Source organism: Sturnus vulgaris, chromosome 5 (genome assembly GCF_052056855.1).
Source record: "Sturnus vulgaris isolate bStuVul1 chromosome 5, bStuVul1.hap1, whole genome shotgun sequence".
In the NCBI taxonomy this organism is placed as follows: domain Eukaryota; kingdom Metazoa; phylum Chordata; class Aves; order Passeriformes; family Sturnidae; genus Sturnus; species Sturnus vulgaris.
Genome location: NC_142247.1, coordinates 43,819,939 through 43,832,956, shown reverse-complemented (window position 1 = coordinate 43,832,956; position 13,018 = coordinate 43,819,939). Strand labels below are relative to the sequence as shown.

General features: G+C 35.7%; 1 protein-coding gene across 1 annotated transcript in view; it reads left to right on the top strand.

Moving 5' to 3' along the window:
- LOC106850063 (uncharacterized) overlaps positions 1 to 12,563 on the top strand; it is a 92,889-nt gene extending 80,326 nt beyond the window's left edge. Inside the window, exon 7 of the mRNA XM_088166111.1 lies at positions 10,912 to 12,563. The gene's annotated coding sequence lies outside the window, so the exon portion shown is untranslated. The remainder of the gene's footprint in view (positions 1 to 10,911) is intronic.
- Positions 12,564 to 13,018: the final 455 nt, after the last annotated feature.

Below are 13,018 nucleotides of genomic sequence, written 5' to 3'. Positions count from 1 at the left end.
ACATTTGAATTATATAAACAACTCAAGGAAATAAAGAAGAAGCTCAAGATTGTGATTTATGCTGACAATTTTCTTTCTGAAAAAGACAGAACAACAGATCATGCTAAGCAACCTCTTTCATTCTCTTCTTCAATTCTTTTGGTTTTTCACTGTACCATCCTTTGGCTCTCCCTCAACAGCTCCAGCTTTCAGATGACTTTTGCAATTGCAGATAGCTCTGGTGTTTGTGTAGTTTTTTCTTTATGCATAACACAGAGACAAACAGATAAAATGCAGCAAAGGTTAGTCCTTTTTCCCTATCATGATACAAAGCTAACTGAATCACAGGAAATAGTGCTGGGTTTATAAAATCAGAAGTATATTTTCTACATTAATTAATGTAAGTGATTTGTGACAGAAAGTGAAACTAAGTAGTTTGACTTTCCCTTCTCAGAATGTTTTTTTCCCTTTCCATAAAATGCTTTAGCATCTTTTACCTTAATTTTAGGTCTAGCAAGATCTTACAGTCAGATACAGGAGCATACCTAAACTGTGGCTCTGGTCCAGGATGACCTTCACAACTGCTCCCCATTCTTGCCTTTCTTCCTCACTCTCTGCTTGGGAAGGAATTCTAGATAGATGGGCTGGAAGACAGTTTCTGTGCCTGCCAAAATGTTCCCTGAAGGGAGTGATCAGAAGACCAGGACAGGGCAACATACTGTGAGGCACCACTGTCTGTGCAAGTGTTGCCACCATCTTTCATTATCAGATATATTCAATACAGCCTTTGCTCTTGCCCATTGTCTGTTCGCTGTACTGTACACATTTGATATCTTTCCTGTGGTGTAGAACTCATGTGAAAATAGACACGAAAATGGTCATAACCTCCATGTCTTCATTTGCCTAATAAAAATTTGGCTGATTGGTTTGTTGCACCTGGACCAGATAATTCTTGAGTTTGAAGAATATGGAAATAGAAATATTCTTGAATTTTTCTCTCAAGTTAGTATTTTATAAAGCAAGGATTAATTTGGTCTTTTATTCTGAGATCATCCTGTGGTATATTGCCTGTCTGTTGGATTCATGCAGTGTTTGATTCACTGTTTCTCAATCCATGCAAGTAAAGTTTGTCAAAACAATGAATTAAATGCAATAGTTTTTAGTCAGCTATATTCAGTGATACTTTAAAAATGAGTCTATTGTGGAAATCTACTACTGCACCTTTTAATATTTTTTTAATATGACTTCATATCTCACATGATTCCCTTCTATAAGAAGATAACAATTGTGTGCTGTGTCACAGTCCTTTTATGTAAACTGTAACATTCATTTAAACAACAGTAAAAGGTAATCCCTAGTAAATCCTCTGCTGTCTTGAACACTATTTTGGAAATATTTTTCCAATAAAATGCACACTATTTTCTTGCCTTGATAAGATTTTTCTCAATGGAAAAGATCACAGTTAAAATTCTATATCTGAAAAGTGTATATAAATGGCTGGTTATCTTTTAGATTATTACATACCTTAGTGAAATTAGGAAAAAAAAAGTGCAAAAAACCCCAGCCAGTTTATTTTTTCATAAAGTTGCTGAGAGATGCTGACATCCAAAAAATGTGCTCCAGGAATTGTGCCAGGGAAGCAGCTAGCTGATGTGAATGATGATGATGCAAAGACATGGAAGGAAGAACAGATCATGAAAAAAAAAAGGAAAACAATCAAGAGAAGGAATTAGGTTATTGCACTGCTTGTGTCAGTTTAACAAAAGGAAATAACGGTCTAAGAAGAAACTCTTATGAGCTGAAATGAAATGTGGATTTGAAGGCCAAGATGCCCTGTTTATAAGTAGTTTTACTGTTTCAAAATGACTACAGCTGTTCTAACTTATTAGTTCTAACAGCACTTGTTACTACAGAACAACAGTATTGTTGTTTTACAACTTCTGGTTCCCTTCAATACAGACTATTTTCCTAGCTGTAAATATTCATTAGCAAAACTCAGCCCTCTCCATTTTCCTTCTTGCCATAAAAAAACTGAAAAGGAAACCAAAGACTATAACTCCTTTAGCCCTTAGAATGAAAATTAATCTGGTTTTCATTCAATTAAGCAGTTTAAATGATAGTTGCTATTAACAATTGTCTTCTTCAGCAACAAATTACAGCATGTAAACAAACAATGCATTTACTGCTGACAGATAAAAGATCACAACACCTTTTAAACAGAAGTATTTCATCCAAATTGTGCAGTCAATTAACGGGATGATTTTCTCTTCAAATTGACAGCATAGAAACTGAGTTTATAGAAGAAATAATCAGAATAAAGTGGCAATAACATTGTAGCAAATGCAGCCTGTAGGAGAAAAAACTCTATAAATATTTTCTATTTAACATTCCTGAAGTATTTAATACCTGCTTATTTAATACCTGCTTAATACCTGATGTAATCCACTGCTCTGACACTTTGAATTCCCAAGTCAAAAAAGAAAAAAACAAACTAGTAAAACAGTACCAAAAAATCTGAAAGCATATACAGTGGTGGTAGGACCACTAGTAGCTAGTTGATTTTTCAATTCCATTTGAATCAAGATTACAAATAAATCTCCCTCTAAAAATCTATAAACAACTTAAAGATTGGTTTATAGTTCCTCTTTTGCGATTCTGTTGTATATCAAGGGGCATTACAGACGCTCATTGCCTGCACATTTTAACTGTTTAGTAAGTTTTTCTGTGCACAATTTAATTCCTTATGCAATTTTTAGAGTTAGCAGCCTAAAGACTCATAAAACTCCTGACTATATGTTCCCTTGCTCTTCAAATTTTAGTATAAAATTCGAAGCATGCATTTTAAAAATAGCTATAGACTCCTAAACAAATGTTGTTGCTAAGTTATGAATGGGCCATGAAAACATTGATAAAGTTGTCTAACATCTTCATTGCAGTAGAGAAAGAACAATGAAATAGCAGAAGTGAAGAAAAAAGAAATCTACTTTCCTTCACTTATGCGCCACTTATTTTCCCAATTTTCAGATCATTATGTACTGGGATTATATAATATTTCATAAAATAAATAGCCTGAAACACAATCAGGTCTTCAAAGGGAATCAACAACTAAAACCCAAAAGCAGTAAGAAGTTTGATAATAATTGAAGCATTCTTATTTTTCTTCTTTATTGATCCATTCCCTGGCACAATGTTCTATGCCACTGACACATTAATTTCATAAATTCAATGTACAAAGCACTTACACCTTTGAAAGATAATGCAGTTTTGTGTATATATATATATATATATATATATATATATATATAATGAAAGAATTGTTCAGGACACGTTCTAGCTTACATCATCTGTATTTTTGAGATTCTATTTATTTTCTATACATATTTTTTCTCAGCGAAACCCATGTAGTAGTGATGTATGGTGTTGAAAAGGTCTTTCATACTAAGTTTACTGAGACAACCCCCATTCCGTTATCTCTGTGCCTCTGGGAGGAGAAGGTACAGCCTGGGAAGGAGGGAGGGGTGGGTGTAGGTGTTTTCAAGAATCATTCAATTCCAAGATATCATTCTAAGATAAATTACAGCAAGCTAACTTTCACAGTGGATGATCCCAGGTATTGTTATTTGTTCAAAATACAACACAGGAATGTTGTGATTAAGTAGAAGGAAGAAAAGGAAACATTTTGAACAAATAACAGTGCCTTCTTTTCAACAAATTACAAATCTCACTCAGCTCTCACTGTTCTTGTTTGTATTCTATTCTTTCTCAATAATCTTAGGTTTCAGCATTTCTTTTCAAAGTTAATGTGGTTTCAAAAGACCTTAATTTATAACTATGTCCTGGTTTAGGGCAAATTTTGGGAGGAAACCTCCAAAGGAGTCTCCTCTAGAAAGCAAATTTCAGCATAAAGTCATAACGTTTTGTTATTAGACTTCCATCAGCAGGACTTTTTTTTAAACTGCAATCCCTAATAATCTGTTTGATTTTTCCTGTTTTCAATGGCTGAATCTTTTCTAGGAATGATAAGATTTGTAGGGATTCAAACTTGTATTTCTCTTTAAAACACAAGAAAGGTGCTCTATAGAAATAAAAGATCAACTAAGAAAATGAAGCCTGCTAAAAATGAAATCTGTCCAAGAATAAAAAAATAAAGAATATTTACTTAGAAAAATTAATTTTTTTGATATTTAGGTATTCACAGTGCGTGTTTGAAATTAACTAAGGAATGACAACATGGCCAATGATTTCCTTAAAGCATGGCTGAAATGAGATCTGATATATTTTTTATTGCAGAATGATACCTTTATATTTCTGTGATACCTTTAATTTTCTGAGCTAAACAGCATTAAATCTCCACTAAATAATGCACATTTTTCCTTCACTGAAGGCATTTCAAATATGTATTGATGGTCACCAAAAAGCACCTAAATATTCACTGTGTTGAATAATCAGTATGAAAAATAGCTGTGGTTCTTGAAATCTCCTGATGTATTCTCAAACCCCTTTTCCTTCATGCATAGCTTCTGCCTGACAGCTGCTACTACTATCAATCAAAAACCCCAGAACAAGTGTAGTCCATGGGAAAGACAACAAAGACGAACTTTACTTTCCATTTACTTTTTTGTTGTCTCTTTCCCAATGACAATTGCTAGGACGGTTCATGCCAGACTAAGATTTTGGGCTCATCTGTAAGTAACCCAGCCACATGAAGCATTTTGTGTCCTCTTTTTGGAGCAAAAGGCACTATTTTTCTGTATTCCGTTGAAATTATAAGTATCTTGACTCAGACCAGAATTTCCTGTCCTTTTTTTTTTTTAGCAGATGATGTGAAAAATATGTTGTTGTTATTTTTATTTTTTCCTCTTTGCTCTTTAGATACTAGTTGGGCTATTCATTACAATTTCCTAGTTACTGTGCTAATTAATAGGAAAAACTATGACAAGCCTATGTCAAAGACTGACCTCAATTGAAATTGTACTGCAGTTTATTTCTGTCATAAAAATTAGAGGAGAACAAGATACATTTTTCTTCTTTAAGAGCAGAAATCTATTTGGACATCACTTATAGTGAAAATTACATTTAATCATGGCTGTATAAAGGTTGATAAGCTTTTCAACCATCCCAGGCACTGCTATAGAAGCCAAACCTAGTATAAATGTCTGTGAAAAAAATAACAAATTTCTTGTGGATATACTTCTTTTATTTAAAAAGCAAAAAAGCGTAACTGCATTTGTGCCCCTCCATATAGCTGCCAGAGGCTAATTAATGCTTGGTGAGAAGAGGTTAATGAAATGTAGCCACACTACTGTTTCTCCTCAGAAGTGCATTTATCTTTTCATAACCCCATTAAATTTACTCATGTTCACTAAAAACACAGGTCTGTCCCTTTTTTTTAAGTTATGACTCTCTCATGATGCGGGGAAAAAAATACCTAATGATAACTTAATAAAAAGACAAGGTAAAAATTTTTACACTATTTTAGATATTTTTGTGTTCCTGAAATTATCCTTGTAACTGCAAGTAGCAAGTAAGCAGTGGTGCTTATTATTGTTATAACAGAGACAGCAAAGATGCTTTGGGTGACTGTTTCATGTAGTACTGGGGAAAGTATGAAAGCAGTCAAAGAGCAAATTCTCAATTTCAAAATTCTCTCGTACAATTCTTTTGCTGGGTGACAGAATCAAACTCGAATATTAGAAGAGCTTTGCATGGACACACAACTTCAGGATAATGCAGCTTTGTGGTTATCTTTGGCACTTGGTATGATGCATTGACTCTTTATTTTCTCTGTTCCCTGAGATTTGAAATGTGTAATTTGTAAAATCTAAGCTCTGGTCATTGTTCATGGCTTGTTGTTCACTAGTTTCTTCAGACCACTTTATTGTCTGGTCCTCACATCCCTTACTACTCTTTCATTTCTAGCATTGTCAAGAAATTTGATTATGGTTAAAATTCTATTTGTCAATGAGAATGGTTATTTCCAGCAAACTTCAGACTTTATAGCCATCCAAATAGCCAAATTTGCACTGTATGAATAAGAGAGAGCTCTCCTTGAGACTGAATGGAACACTGAAAATGCCTAGCATGGTGATCACCTCCTACTTAATCTGAGAATTCTTGAGTTACCCTACTCTAAGAACTTCCTGGAAAAGTTTTTTGAACAACCATCTAAATGTTGAGAATGTGACTATCACTGCACAAAGAATATCAGTCCTCGTATTACCTTTATTATGAATAATTAAACCCTCAAGTCAACTTTGTTGAAGAATTGTATGGTTTTGTCTCCTGGAAGATACTATGCCACTTCCTTATGGGGGACTTATTGTTTTAGTCGTGAAGAATTTTGAGTAGTCTTCATGAGATTTATTAGTTCCTCCAGATCTTGTCATGTGGTTCAGTAGGTCTGCACTGACCAGAAGGGGAACTACCACAAGGATAATTCACAGATACGTTCTGGCAAACTCCATAAGGAGCCAAGCACCAAGGCAGTAACTGCAAACCAGGCATCCAGCTCTGTAACTGGCTGCTGACCTCTATTCAACAGTGCAGACATGATGTAGTGACTGGAAAGAGGTGTTCCGGGGCCACATTAAGATTTGGTAATCAGCTGGCAGCCTCTGTTCAAACACAGCCCCTCAGACTTTGGTTTTGCAGTATCTTACTTAATTCTCTTTTCCTAAGCCTATTCCAGCTCCTGGATGTTAAAACTGGAAGTAAGTAATTTCATTTACTTCCCTGTCCTTAGAAGAGAAAACCAAGAGAAAACTATACCTTAGGAGAGCCAACCAATTTTAACTAAGATAATACTGCTGGAGGGGCACATATATTAATTTATAATTTTTATTCAAGATTCAGTATTACAGTTGAAGTTAAAGCCTCTAAGTAAATCAAGTATTTTGGACTTCTGTAATATATTTTTTTCTGATGACTTGTACATATCCCAGCATCAGTCTCAGAGGACAGATTTATTTTTTTACTTTTTCAAGTCTGTATGAACCCAAAGCTTGTGAGAGAACAAGAAGTGGAAGACTTTATCACTCTTATCAGATGGTAGAATGTCGATTTGGCATTCTGCCTGGAAATTTGCAAACTCAATTAAATGCACATATGGTACATAGCAGGCAAAATCAGTCTTTGCCAGCACACATGCCTCTTACAGGACTTCCAAACTGTACACATGCTAGATAGCTTTTTCCACATAGGTTATTTTTTCCACTTCTCCAGCAGCATCAGCTTAGCATATTGTCTTCTCTGCCCTGAAAGGATACAGAGAAGAATGCCAAGACGAACATCAGTTTGAACTCCACAGGGGTGATTTTTCTCATGAGGATTTCTGTTGAGGAAGACAGGTATGTAGATACCTAGATTTAATGAGCAGTGCTGGTAGAATTAATAAATCCTCTCAATACTCCCTGAAGCAGCTGCTCTATTTTGAAATAATAAGCATATGGTTTCATTATATTTCATTGATTTGATCCCCTTCAGCTAAAGAAATATTTCAGGGGAATGCAAACAACTTACAGAATTTCTGCATTCTCACTCATTTTATTTTTCCTGGCTAAACAGAAAGCTGACTAGCATGTAAAAGGAAAAGCCAGAGGCAGCATTCAAATTCCTTAATAGGGGTTGTGTGAGGGGTGATGGGGCCTCAACAATAACTACGATTTATGTGTACCTTGAAGTACTGGGAGATTTCCTTAGAGGTTTTGTTTCCGTGAAGGAAACTACCTGAAAGAAACAAGCTCAAGCTGGACTAACATGACTAGCTTATAAGCTGTATTCTATATTTAAAAATTCTCTTAAGAGGCAGAGGATGGGCAGGGAGGAGGCTGAGGAAAAATTAAAGCATCTTGTGGATCTAAGATATTCAAAATCTATAGAAAGAAAGGAAGATATGAGTTAATTTTCAATTGTTTACAAGAACAAACCTTTCAAAGCACAACAAAACATGTTTTATTTTATTAGTTGATAGAGCCCTTTCCTTGCTCAACTGTTTAGAGCAGAAACTGTATACAATATTTTGTCCACTGTGCATCCTGCTGCTGACATTACAAAACCAAAATCAGAAGTGAGAGTCATTTGCAATTTTTTTTTTAAGTTCCCTTAGAAACTGATTTTGAGCAGCTGCAAGCTTGTAGGCTATCTTTTTAAAGGTGTCAGAATAAACCAGGAAAAAAATATGTTTTCCTTAGGTAACTGGATAGTCCTGTCACCTCTGGTGCCTGGAAGGCAGAAGCCATTTCTGGAAAGTCTGGTGACTGAGAGGGATGTACCATGTTCTTTAGGTCAACTGTGGGGAATATGTACATTCTAGTTCTGGTTTCTTGACTCTCTTCCTCATTATTTTCCATTAGATTATTCTGCAATGAACATATATTAGTATGTTCTATTATTTAACCTGTCTTTTAAATATGTATACATATGCCATATATTGACATTGTTATACTGTATACATTACAGTTTTTGTGAGCAGCAAATTATGTAGTAACAGTCAACAAGATTCTGTTTCTTTGCCTGAAAAATTCGTACAATATTGCTGAAAGAACTTCAGTTTTCCTTTTTTATTTACATAAAATCTGGTTTTAAGAGTCCCTTTGGGACTTAAAGGCATTTACCCATGTTGGTATCTTAGAAGAAAAAAATCCTTTTGTTTTTAATGTATCAGGAGCTCTCTCACGTACTTAAACACCTAGCGTTGTATCAGATAATTAATGAAATTCTGAAACCAAAGCAAAAGGATTCACTTCTAGGTCTTTGCCACATTTGAAGCAATTACGTCCAATTGTATATTCAGGCCTAGAAGCTACAAGACCAAAAGGAAATAAATGGTGGTAGTTTTATTATACAAGAATTCTATGCTTCTTAGGACAAGAAGGAATATATTTAAATTTATTTCCAGCAGAAATAAAAGTGGCCTGTGTTTTGAAGGATTGCAAATTGATACTAGGATCAGTCAAAGCCATCTTTTTCTCTATTAGAACAAGCAAAATAAGCTTGGACATCACAAGAAGTGAAAAAAACAATATTTAGAAAACAAATTAATCTCCCCTGCTTTTAAAATGTATGAGAAATATTACATTTGCTATCAAACTCAATTGAAAAATTTATTTCAGCCTCTGTGATCTTGTAGAAATTGTGGCAGGTGATGTCTGCTCTTTATTTCTGACATGCAAGTGGCTGGGAGACAGAAGAATGCAGCACCTCTCTTTTTGTGATATAATCCATACACTATTAATTTTTGTTGTTGTTGCTCTAAAGCTGTGAAACAGATGCTATCTTGAACTAAAAATCACCATTCTGATATGAGCAGACACAGTCCCTGAACTACCCAGTCAACTAATTAATGCTGCATAATTTAATAAAGCATGTTAATTACTCAGTTTTCCTCATCTTGTTCCCTTCCCTGCTAATGATAACATTATTGAACTTAGGGGTTTTGTGTGTGTGTGTGGAGGGAGGGAGATAATTTACAATGGAAGAGGATGAGTAAGCAGATGAAGCAGCAAATGTTTCAATCGAAGAACAACCTTCTAAAATCTAATTCCCTATATTGGAGGAACTGCAAACTGGCAGTGTCAAACAGTAATAGCAACAACACAATTTTTTAAAGAGGTAGAGAGAAAACAGATAAAAAAGGTTAATCTTCATGCATTTATTTCTCAGATTTCATTTTTATTGAAATTTTGGTTAGTAGGCAAATGTATTTGTGGACAGAAATGGAAAAACCTCCTCCACAGGCTTTTTTCTTTCTCTGTTGTTAAGTCTGAATGAGCAACAATGCCCCATCATGATCAGCAGGATCACTCTGGGAAGCAGAAATATTTCCTTTAGGCATTCTTCAATAGTCCCACCACACGGTGCAAGTTTTTCCTCATTCAAAGGAAGGTGCCAAAAAGTGTTTCAAGCATCAATACACTGATCCAAACTTCTGAAATCTTATCCCGGGACATTAATACTCTTTTGCGTCTTTTGAAACATTTCAGTGGACTCCAAGAGTATATCCCCTGTCCAAATAATAAAATTTAAGTCATTACAATCTCGTCACATTTTCAATCTTTTCATTCGATCTAAACTTTAAAAAAACTATATTCATATTCTCTTAAAGTAAAAAGATGCTGAGCAACAGCAAGTTATATAGTAACTGCACTGCTGGAGAATTTTGATAAGAAGAGAAAAATTAAGACGTCTTTCTGAGTTTATGAGATTCACTTGTTTAAAATCCATATTCATTGAATTATTTTCCTTGAATTTGGATTGAATTAGATTAGGATTAGATTAGATTAGATTAGATTAGATTAGATTAGATTAACCCTTCCAAGAATTGCTGTACTATTGTTTCTAATATGCGAATTTTCAGCTTGATTTGGAGCCTAAATGTCTCATTGAGAGGAGGGTTTAAAATAAGAATAATTAATTGAATTAATGTATTACTAATTTGTAGACTTTTTCAAATAATACTGCCTATAGATAAACATGATAGAGTACTGTTAGATGGTAAATTTAAATTTAAGAAACGATGTGTAAAGTTTCATATTTTCTTAGGGTATTCACAGATAAAAATATTTTCAGACCACAAAATATACTGAAGCTACTTTGAATTGGAAGCCTATAAACTCTTATACACTAACCTCTCACATCCTCTCACATTCCTGATTCTGAAGGCACTTAACTGCCTTCTCAAGGAGGAACAAGGATAATATAAAGGATAGGTTAATTGGCAAAGAACAGTGGGCAAACACCATATTAATTGAGGTTTTGTCTCCTGGATCTCTTATTTTATTCCTCTTGAGTCTCCTCTTCCCTTTATGCATTAGGTTGTCATAAAAGAATTGTCTCAGAAATTAATTTTTTTCTATTATTTACCTGTGTATACTTGGCAGATTGAACAGAAGCAAAGTCTGTAAATTCTCCTTTTTTAAATCTCCTAAATTTCAGAAGACAGTGATGTCCATGATGAAGCAAATCCAGATTGACTGCTACATACCTGACTTAAAAGAGAGAGAAGAGACGTTCCCATCGTTGGAAGGACATGGACTTGTGGGAAGGAGTCCAGAGTAGAGCCACAAAGATGATCAGAGGGTAGGAGCACCTCTCTATGAAGACAGGCTGAGAGAGTTGGGGTTGTTCAACCTTGAGATGAAGAGGCTTCACAGAAACCTTACAGCACCTTCCAATACTTAAAGGGGCTGACAGGTGGTACCATTTACCCAGAAAAGTTCTGGATGTTCCACCCCTGGAAAGGTTGAAGGCCAGGTTGGGTGGCATTTTGAGCAACCTGGAATAATGGAAGATGTACCTGCCCACGGAACTAGATAAAAGTCATGGTCCTTATCTCAGCCTGTGGGAAAATGACTGGGGACCCTGTGGACAGGTTATTGGAGATACAATTAGAGAAGACTGAAGAGTTATATTAGCATTTTAGAAGGAGTTATAACAGTATAGATGTTATTGGGTAAATCACAGTTGCTGCCCCCTGGATGGAATGCTGTTGGCATGGCTTGAATCCTAGTCCATGATGATGCTCCAGACACACACACACACACACACACACATACACACACACCCCTGCAAAGGGGGATGGAATGGAGGGTGGAGCAGAGGGGAGACCCTGCAGCCAGAGTCTTTGGAAATCCTTGCAGGGGAGGGAACTCAGTACTTTGCACCTGATAAACCACATACCAGGAAGATAAATGAATTTGTCCTACTGCTGAGCCAGCAACTGTGGTGAAATCCCTCTTAGATGAACTTGCTGCATTAAACCTACTAATAATAATACATACCTCCCAAAGTTACCACCTCCGAGGTATGACAACTCCTCACTGGACATGCGCTCTACATTTGTTTTGACTTTAAAAATGAAGTGACAGAATTTTGTACACATCAGTAACAAAGGTATGCATGATTAGAGTCACAAGCTCCTCCTAAACACGAAGAAATAGTATAAAATAAACCGAGAATGGTGAAAAGTCAGGGAAGACTCCATTGTAACTGCTGAGACCAGTCGATGGGCTGAGCCTGTCCTTTCCCCCATAGGGATGAGTATTGGGTACCAATCATACTCTATGTACTCTGAATATTTTCCTGAGGATTACAGCTTGTTTGTATATTCCTTCAAGTATATTTTTGCAGTCAGACACTATCACTGACAACCTTTGAACCTTAACCTGTCACAATTTTGTATTAATAAGAGTTTTATTCCTTAACTTGCTAGTGTGAGTCCTTTGCAGACACTGGCAGTCACGAGCAGCAGGTAACACACTCTAATAAAGAGGAAGATCTGCTGAAGGGTCTCCCTTACACTGGTGGGGTGTTTCCCTAAGTCAGTGGAACCACCCTCCTACCCAGCAGGACTGCTTAGTGAAGGATGCCTGTTGCCCTTGTGTTCAGCCTTCTGATTATTGACAGATAATTTCTTGCAGTTTCTCACACTCCATTCCTATAAAAAATAAATGTTTTACATTCCTCTTTGGAGGAAAAGAACATTAATAAACTGTTAATAAAACCTATGAAGTCAAGAAGTATTATCCTCACTATCCAATCTGTAGTCACTGTTAAAATTCTATAAATAAACATAGAGTGTAAATAAAGTACTTCTTTTCCTACTTAATTCCTCAAAGTCAGTGAGTATGAGTGTCTCTCTGTCTGTGTCATTTAGTGACAGATGCCCCTCACAGGAGATGCTGATAGTCTAGTTGCACACAAGGGTCTTGACTTTTCTGGGACTCTTACTGACAAATTAAACAGTAGGAGTCGAGTAAAACTCCCCACACTTAGGGTTGAGGAAGCATCCCCTTTCCACATGACAGAGCCATTATGGATGTGATGATAAAGAGAAGAGCACTGGTCTGAACCAAGAGATATTCAGGCATTTAGAGATATGAACACGAGAAATAAAAATGTAAATCATCTCACAATTCAGCAAGAGCCTGGGAAGAGAGCAGGTTAAAGCTTCTGATAATGGAATTAGGACTGTTTAATGAAGAATGAAAAGTTCTTAAAAGCACTTCCGTTTCACCAGGAGGTTTAATTTTCCTTGTCACTG